We start from the raw sequence: 10,535 nt of genomic DNA on the forward strand, positions 1-10,535 counted from the left end.
GCGGAGTTGAAATACTCACCCTGACGCGAAATAACCACTAATCATAAAAGAACCATAGCATCTCAATCATCGATGTATGATACCTTTAGGCTTATGGAAGGTATTAGTAAATATCACTTAAGGAAGAGGAAGAAGAAGTAAGAACCCTTTCAGAACTCATTTCTCACATATAAATATGACCCACTTACTTAGTGGAAGTTAACAAGTGTCATACGTATCAAAACTTGCCTTTTATTGACCTATAGTTTTCAAGAAAAATATAGATAAGCACCTTCCAATCACAATTATCAAGCTAGGATAACTAGTTGATTTCTAGCCAAGTTACTTAGAATCTAACTAACATAGTATTCCATGCAAACTAGGCATACTATACCTTTGATGAGTACTTATTCCATACTTGCCCTTTATCAGTCATGAACTTCTCTTTAATACTTGGCAGAATACCAAAAAGTAAAATTCTTACTTACTCTTGTGGCAGTTACTATACGCCCACACGTATATGCCAAAATAATCATTTGGGTGAATAACACCACGCCCGATAGACTATTTTAAAACTAAGTGCCATAACCTTGAATCTGCCAGAACTAGGATGTTACACTCACACTATCCTATTATTAAATCGGTAGCTTTTCAATTTCCTTAAGTTTGATTTTCTGGCATGTACATACGTGTTTCGTAAATGTTAGCTTGAATATTAAACATAGTTGAAACTTAATGTTTGATCTTTACAATGTTAATGCCTAGTTGAAATAGTTGGTTTTGAAAAATGTCATTGGGTCATGTTGATGTTTTAAAATAGCATGTTTGAATATGTTTTAACATTGATAAGAAGACAATATTGAATGAATGATTAATAAAATAAATTCTATGAAATGGAATAAGTTGAATTGATATGTTTTGATACCAAATTGATGTTATATTGGACTAGTTTGAATTGTAGTGGTTAAATGGATTGTTTTGGTATGTATTTGAATGTGTTTAATGCAGGTAAGGTTAACCAAATATGCAAAAATTGAAGTTTTTTTGTTGTAGCCATGAAATAGGTACCAAGTGGCTTAAATTTTACCTAAAACAGAATTCACATTCCAACGAGCAATCTTCCTCATCATAATGTTAGCCAACAATATGTAACATCGCAATGTCAAGTGGTTTGACGTCATGACGTGACAAACTATTCACGGCGTAGAGGAAATGACATCACGATGTTGGTCCTGAAATTTTAAAACTTTACAATTTAGTCCTATTTTATACTCGGGTTAGCGGAAGAGCTTAAGCTCAATTAAGGCTCAGATTTATATGTGTAAATTATTAGGAATACGGTTAAGACATGAATGTATGTTTGAATGATGTATTTATTATCCGTAATTTCTCTACCAACGGATTGACATCCCATAGCTCGAACCCAACGATCGGATTGGGTAAGGGGTGTTACATAAACAAGACAAACCAACATTTTTTTCTCCTAATAATCCGACACAAACAAAAAGTTTAACAAAAAAAATATAATCTTTCAACATTACATCTAAATATTAAAATAAAATATAAAAGTTATTTTTACAAACTAATAAAAATACCTTAAAACTATCACAGTCTATCTCTAAAACTCCAACACAAACAAAATTTTTCACAAACAATATTAAATATTAAATCTAAATGTTAACAATAAATTAAAAATACACATATAATATACAAACTATTATTAAAAAACAAATCTTAAATTTATCAAAATTTCTCCCCACAACTTCCATACAAACAATTCTTTCCTCCCAAAACACCAACATAAAATAGCCACTAACAATTCTTTTCCCCAGTGTTTTTGTGTGGGTGAAAAGGGGGACCATTTGGTTTATATAAAGAAAGAAAGAAAGAAAGAAGTTGGTGATGTGTGTACCGAGGCATGACCGATTAATCATGTTGGCGGCAGGCATCAGGCCGGTGCTACTCATGCCTTAGTACAAGCACCACTAGCTTTATTTTTTCTTTTTCTATTCCAGTAGCTTTTTTAACTATCAACCCTATTTTAAAAAAATATTAAAGCAGTACCACAATGTGTCAAGCGACACTAACAAAAAAACAAACTTATTTTTTCTCCCATGTACACTAAAAATACGAGTATTTTCTTTAAGAATCTATATCGATGCTGCTAAGGTGTCACGCAACACCACTGAAAAATCTTTTTTTTTTTAATCATATGATTGGATGATTATTGTTGAAAAAGTAGGGCGATGCCACCAACCAGTGAAACGGCATCGATGTGCATTGTAGAAAAGGATCTGTTTTCATAATTAGTTCTTATTTCAAACCATTTTCGTATTTTATGTATTATTTTTACAAATACTCGTAGAATAATCTAATTGTGTTTTTACAAGGAATTCTTTTCTCTTGTTAAGGTGAGAACTCATTTACACAGTATTTTAAAATTTTAAGTTTAAATTAGTTTATATGATGAAGTTAAGATTGAAATTTTAAATTTTGAATTTTAAATTTTGAATTTTAATTATTTAAATTCTAATTTTAAGATGAAGTTTTGAATTTTTAACAATATATATTTATATATATGAACATGTATTATTATTCTTATAAGTGCTACACATCAAGACGGATACAAGGGTAGGTGTAAACTCTATTTTATATGGGGTTTTATGATTGTTTTTGGCACCATTTAACATAAAAATAATATAAGTCCCAAGTATTTAAAAATAATATAAGTCCCAAGTATTTGACCACTAATTGAGTGAATTTTGTTTATATTTCAATAATGGGCATCATTTAATGAAGAAAGTGATTTTATGTTATTTTTTACTAAATTTATGCATAATTTAATTGTTTTTGGCTACTTATTGATCTTGACATTATTTAATGCAGTTGGACCAAGGAAATTATGCATGTTTTATTCATAAAATAAAATTACATGGACATGTTCAAATTCACTCTACATGGATGACAAACACATGTAAAATGGGTCATGAAGAGGTTGTTTTTTCATACAATTGAAAATGGATCAATTGATGGACAAGTCTGGTAAGCAATTAGGTCACCAAACCGTCCAAACAAGGGAGAAGAAGCCTAAATTCAGAAAAGACATTTGGACTACTCAGAAATTCATTTTTGGGAGATTTACTGGAGGTCCCTACACTTGCAAAGAAATCAGAAAACAGCCCACCAACTTTGGATAGTTTCACCAACTTTGGCCAAGAAACTGTCCACCCCTTGCTTGATTCAAGCATGATATCATGCATGAATCAAGCAACCAAACAACTCCCTCTTTAACAATACATGGCCAACCAAGAAAAGAAGTAAATGGAAAGATTTTTCACACTATTTTTAGTAAACTCATCCACCAACCTTCACTATAAATACCCACTTCCATTCCCCATTTCAAATCATCCTTCATCCCTCACTTAACATTTATCATTCATTTCTTCTCATCATTCACTAACCTCTTATTTTCTCTCATTCATAAACCTTCCATTTTCCCCTTCATTTAGTTAGCAATTCCTTGAGAAAATTCTCCCTTGGCTGGCCACCTTGAGGAGCATCTCGTGAAGGAGCAATTATGAGAATAGGAAGAAGCCACTACGATCAATTCTGGAGATTGCCATAATTATTCTGAGTGTTTTCTTCCTTTATCTTTATTATTGCTTTTATTATTAAACATGTTTGCAATTTTCTTTAATGTTTTTTCATTAATGATGATAGCTTAATTTTGTTTAGCTAGGATGATTGCATCAATTCAATAAAGTTTATTTAAATCATGTTATGATGTTCTGTGTAACAGCCTGGCTTTAGCTAAACAAGAACAGTGGTTTTGAAACCATAAATTTGAGGTACTAAAATTATTTTAGTGTTATTTTTTATGTTTACAGCATGTGATTATATATGTGTGAAAATTTCGCGAGCTAATTTTATCGTTTAATAGCTTAATTTGATAAAAGGACTAAATCGCGTAAAATACAAAAGTTGCATTCTATATGTTAAAAGTGCTTAATTTCCATGGCTTATTAAATATGAGGTCCTTATGATGTAATTATCCCATTGATAGTGGGAATGGACATAAATGGGCATAAATATGATGTTTTAAACAAAGGTAAAAATTGTAATAATGGAATTAATGTATAATTAAGTAAAAACAAAAATCAAATATGGTTCCATTATCATCTTTTATGGCCGAATGAAGCAAAGACGAAAGCTAAAATAGGGCTTTGATATTTGGTACTTGCATATCTTGATTGAAGTATGTTTTGAGCTTGATTTTTTATGATTTCTACATTTTTGAGATCGTTGCTTTGAGTATTATCTAGCCCGTACCTTAATTTTTGAGTTTGTTAGTGATTTTGGAAAATTTCGTTGATGGATCCATGAGTTTTATGGTGTTTGATGATGAATTATGAAAGCTTGGTGTTTAATATACATGTTTTGTAAAGTGATTTTGAGTAAAAATGCATATTAGGGATTAAATTGAGAAAAGTGTAAATTGAGGGGTTAATTTGTGAAATAAATGAAAAATATGGGTTGGGACCTATAGAGAATTCAGCCAAGCATGGGTCTTATTGAATTTTGAGTAATTTGTGTTTTTATGAAATAAAGACTAAATTGTTAAAATGTGAAAGTTTAAGGCCAAAGTGCAAAGTGGCTAAAATTATGTGTTTGTGGATTAAATTGAATGAATTGGTGATTAAATGGGTTAATTTTGAATATATATAGATCAATAAAGAAATAATTTAGATTTAGATCAGGGAAAATCAAAGGTTGTCGAATAATCGATCCGATTCATCAATTCTGAGTACGAGGTAAGTTCGTACGTGATAAACATTGTTACAATTATTTTTTGAATGATTTAATATTACATAAATTGTATATATGAGACTATGGTTGAGTATGACAACAAATTGACTACGTTTGGCACTTAGTGTGCGTTTCGAGATAGCTTCGACTATATATAGCACTTAGTGTGTGAATTGGAATAGCTTCGGCTATATGTGGCACTAAGTGTGCGATACTGAGATAACTTCGGTTTAATGTGATGGCACTAAGTGTGCGATATCGTTATAGCTTTGGCTAATCATTTTTGCACTAAGTGTGCGAGTTCCTTGAGTATTGAAAGATTTCCGGATGCTTAACGTATTCAACAAATAGATGAAATTGTAATAAATAAATATGGGAGAGTACAGGTACGTACGATACCTATGTGGTAGTTGATGCTATGTGCATGACGCTTGAAGGATTTGTATATATATGATAAATGGTTATGGGTTAGAATTGAGTGATGATATGAAACTGATTAAGTGTTTATTATTTGATGATTTGAATATTATGAACTGTCGAGTTTATTTAGTACGAACTTACTAAGCTATGAAGCTTATTGTGTGTTATTTGTCTGTGTTTTATAGAGTATCAAAGCTAACTCAGACTCGGGGATCGTCGGGAAATGTCATCACACTATCGATTAACTCGTTGGTACTTTTGAAGCATTGTATATATGGTATATGGCATGTATAGGCTAGTGTCATTTTGGTATGTTTTGAGTTACAATATTAGCCATGCAATTTGGCTTGTAAATGGTGATGTGTATGGCCATTTGAGTTGGCTTGATTTATATGTTGACAAATGATATATGTGATGTTTATAATTTACCATGTGTGGCTTGATTTATATGTTGACAAATGATATATGTGATGTTTATAATTTACCATGTGTTTTGGCATGTTTTCCATGGTTATTGGTATGACTAAGTGGTTGCTCATTTGGTTATTTATTAGTTGATATATTAATGCTTGAGAAATGGTATATTTTGGTATGATTTATAGATGATGAATTGGTATGTTTGAGAAGAATGATTTGGTTGATGATAGATGTATTGAAATTGTTGGAACATCGGTACCCGTATGGCATAGCGGAAAAAAATATATATTCCGGCGATCCAAACCATGGATCCATGTGCGAGGAACGAATCGGGGTGAAAAAGGTTTCGCAATTACCAAAACTTCAATCTGAGTAGACAGTGAAGCCTCGACAATAAAAATATTGTTTTTCTTTCGAATCCAAGCCGTAATATTTATGATCCCAACCTCTACGTAATCCACCCACTTGACAATGAACGGAGGAAATCCCCAAAACTATTTTCAGAGATATTTTGCTTGACGGTGCTAGACCTAGTAGCAAAGCTTCGGGTTTGTATATATATTAACTTTTTAGGGTTTTTCTCCCTTTTTATATATAACTCCCTTATAATTGGTATGTATATAATGAATTCTTAATTTATTAAATTTTAATCCGAACATAATAATCATAATTAAAATAAATAAATATCATAAAGTTTTAATCGAAAATTATAATTACATTAATTATAATAAAGATTTCGATAAACTATATTTGTTTAAATTTATATACTGAACCAAATTCATATATTAATAGAATTATGTTCTCCTTATGTGTACAACATCCTTGTACATATAATATGTTCGATATTTGATTGCCCAATTAAATTAATTCTATAATTAATTTAATTCATGTGACAACTAAACACAATACCAACTATGTTTTATTCCGTTCATTTCAACTATAGGGTGTGACCCTGTAGGTTCTTGTAACGTTAGCAGTAATACTAGAACGATTCTAATGTTACAAGCAATGAGTGGCATCTATCAATGCATCATTGCTACCTAAGTTACAAGAAGTAATGATTCGACATAACCTTTTGTGATTAACCTTTCATGCATTAATCCTTAAGTCCTTTATCTCTGGAATGGACACAAGTCATGGAATAGTCACACTTGCATAGTCCATCCCATGTTTCTTGATACCTTGAGCAGACTATGATACACAAATAAGTATGACATCTCATATCAACTTATTTGAGCATGACCATGCATTTCTAATCTAACTCAATCAAGTGGCCTAAGATATTACTCCCATTATGTAGAAGGGACTTATCCTATATTTATCAACCATATCCCTCTACATAGATTGTGGTATATCCAACATCAGCCTTTATAAAACAACCAGTTACGGTGTACGTTTGACTATATCAAAATATACAGCTCTCGATGTTGGGATAATGATGATCTCAAATCTGAGGATCATATACATATCAATCACTATAAGTAATGTTGTGACAATTATATAATAATCTAAGAAACATACTCATAGCGGGTCAGTCCAATATGTTGCTCTCTAACACACATATTCATGCATTGATTCTGACACTCCATATCAATGACAACTCTTTATCATCAATCAACTACATGTTAGTCTTAATGCATTATTATTGTCCTAGTCAACAATAATACTTGACTAAGGATCTTTTAAGAATAATCATATTATTCTCATGACATTATTATAAAATAGTTTATTTATACACACAGAAAAGAAAATGAAACAATAATGGCAATGCCTTATATTAATAAACATGGTAAATCAAGTATGTTATTACAACCATCTCATGATTGATCTTTGGGCATACTCTTATTGAAATGATACCATTTTGATGGTTAGGTGTGCATGAGAAAGGGTAGCAAATTGGCTTTACAAATGGCCTATTTTTGTCCACACGGGTAGAGACACGAGCGTGTGTCTCAGCCATGTGCGACACACTGTCATGTTACACGGTCGTGTGTCCCCTGGGTATCCTTTCGAATTAAGTCAGGATACCCTACGTTTTTGACACAGCCTAGACACACGGGCGTGTCTAATGGTCGTGTATGGCACACGGGCTGGCACATGCGCGTGTGGTCAGCCATGTGACCCAAGTCAGTAACCTCACTAGTTTTACCACAGCCATGGCAAATGGACGTGTCCTCAGCCGTATGGTACAAGTTAGTATGTATGCCCTATTTTTACACGGTCTATGACACAGGTGTGTCTGATAGCCATGTGAGGCACACGACCTGTTCAGACAGGCGTGTGACCCTGAAATCGAAGAAAATTTTCTATGTTTCCCAAAGTTTACAAATGTTAGTGGTTTAGTCCCGAACCACTTCTAAGCATGTTTTAAGGTCTCGTAAAGCCTTACAAGGGATATTGTGAATGTTTTGAATGGATTTTGATTATGAATATGAAAATATATGTGAATGAGGTGTGTTACTCGGTAATGTCTCGTAACCATATTCTGGCGACGGATACAGGTTAGGGGTGTTAATTCTGTGCCTCAGTCGATCATGTTTTCAATTAAATTCAAGCATGTATTTTATTCATATGTGATTGGATGCATTAGAATTATCGAAGAAATCCTAACCAAACGACAGCTAATGGACACAATAGTTGAGAAGTGCATGTTTAATTTAGATCCTAACCCAACTACATTAAAGGTTCATAATAAATTTAACGAGCTCTATTATTTTGCATAGTTTTTAGGTTTATGTGATTAAATTGTTTCAAACCTTACCCGCCCCTGTTACTTTACATGAATTCTAAGAAACCTTTAGTTGAATATGATTAGTAAAATATATGTTTTTTCTAAGTAAAAGTTTCTGAAAGGACTTAATATTGGTTTCAGACTCATGAAAGATCAAGTTGCCATGGAATATCTTCTGAGACATTATTAACATGATGAAAATGTAGTTAATTGATGTGATTATTCTAGTCTATTCATGTTGTTGCTGAAATCTTTTGAATTATGTTGTTAAATCCATCTCATTCATTTTATTGCATACATTTCATTTAGGGATCATTTTGCATCTAGATAGTTATTTTTACTTAACATCAACCAATCAAAACTATTGTGTTTTTCTTACCAAATTGTTAACATTAATTTTACAAAATATTGATTAACACATATAGTTCCTATGGAGACAATAACTCTTGTACTTATTACTGATAACGATTGTGAACATTACACAAACCACGCATTACAAGTTTTTGGCACCATTGCTGGAAATTGTTCCCTTAATCATTTTTTGTGAAATTATTTCTTACAATTTGGTTTATTAATTATTTTCATTTTTTCTTATTTAATTATTTTTTTCTTCTTTATTCTTTATTTTTGTGATTTTCTTTTTAGGTCTTCATGAGCATAGATCAAATCATCGATTTACTCCCTATAGACCCTAAAATCAAATGGGCATCTAGAAAAAGAAAATGAGAAAGATTAGCCCAGAGACAAGCAGTCGAAATAGACCTTGAAAATCAAAACAAATTTCAGGGAATAGAGTTGTTAATGCTCGTAATCCAATCCTTATTACCGGTGATAGGGATCGAGCTATAAGGCAGTATGCTATGCCATGTCTTAATGAGTTAAATCTGAGAATTAGGAGACTAGAGATTTAGGCATCACAATTTGAATTGATGCCTGTGAAGTTTTAGATGCTTCAAAAAATAGACCAATTTAATGGAATGCCCAAAGGAGATCCACGATTTCACAATTGTGTGTTTATGGACGTGAATGGTTACTTCAAGATGGCTGGTGTAACTAAAGACACACTGAGGTTGAAGTTGTTTCCATACTCGTTGTGAGATTGAGCACGAGCATGGCTTGATTTGTTGTCATCCAACTCAATTTCTACTTGGCAAGAATTAGTTGAACACTTCCTGGTAAATTATTTTCCACCTAGCAAAAATGCTAAGTTGTGGAATAAGATCACCACTTTTTAGCAGATGGATGATGAGTCTATATACGAGGCGTGAGACAGATTCAATGAGTTACTTCATATATGTCCTCATCATGGGATTCCATATTGTATCCAGTTAGAGACATTTTATAATGGTCTCAATGCACACACAAGGCTAGTGTTAGATGCTACTGTGAATGGTGCTCTCTTATCAAAGTTTTAGAATGAGGCTTATGAAATCATCGAGAGAATAGCTAGTAACAATTACCAATGGCCGACAAATCAAGAAACTTTAGGAAGACGAGTAGCTGGAGTACATGAAGTAGATGCCCTTACTTCACTCTTAGCTCAGCTATCTTCTATCTCTTCAATGTTGAAACAGTTTACTACTAACTGTTTAAATTATGTTGCAGCTTAGCCACCAATCCACTATCAAGGAGGTGGATCGAAGAACAACTATATGCAGCATAGAGCAAATCAACCTCTTGGTTTCAATCAACAAGTTCAAAAACCACCAAAAGGAGAACCTTCTAATAATTTGGAGAATTTATTGAAGGCATTCATTGTTAAAAAAGATGCCTTGATTCAAGGCTAAGCAACAACATTGGAGAACCTAGAAAATCAAGTGGGAAAATTAGCTAATGGGCTTAAAAGCAAGCCCCAAGGTGTTGTACCAAGAAACATAGAAAATCTTCTACCAGTTGAGTCTTCTAATAATCTTAAGAACTTATTAAAAGCATACATGGAGAAGAATGATGCAACATTGAGAAATTTGGAGAACCAGATAGGGCAGTTAGCCAATGAATTTTGAATTTGACAACAAGGAGCTTTGCCCAATGACATGGAGAACCTAAGAAAATCGGGTAAGGAGAATTGCAAACGGTCACTTTACGAAGTGGAAAGACTTTCGAATCCAAGGAAATTGAGGTTGAAGATAAACCTCCCAAGAAAGAGAAAAAATAACCAACAGTTGAAATTCCTACACCAGAG

At 32.6% G+C, this 10,535-nt stretch overlaps 1 non-coding gene across 1 annotated transcript; it reads right to left on the minus strand.

Moving 5' to 3' along the window:
• Positions 1-9,558: 9,558 nt before the first annotated feature.
• On the minus strand, positions 9,559-9,665 carry LOC128290002 (small nucleolar RNA R71). Its single transcript, XR_008279642.1, has one exon. It is a non-coding gene; the product is annotated as a small nucleolar RNA R71 (small nucleolar RNA).
• Positions 9,666-10,535: the final 870 nt, after the last annotated feature.

Source organism: Gossypium arboreum, chromosome 2 (genome assembly GCF_025698485.1).
Source record: "Gossypium arboreum isolate Shixiya-1 chromosome 2, ASM2569848v2, whole genome shotgun sequence".
Lineage (NCBI taxonomy): Eukaryota > Viridiplantae > Streptophyta > Magnoliopsida > Malvales > Malvaceae > Gossypium > Gossypium arboreum.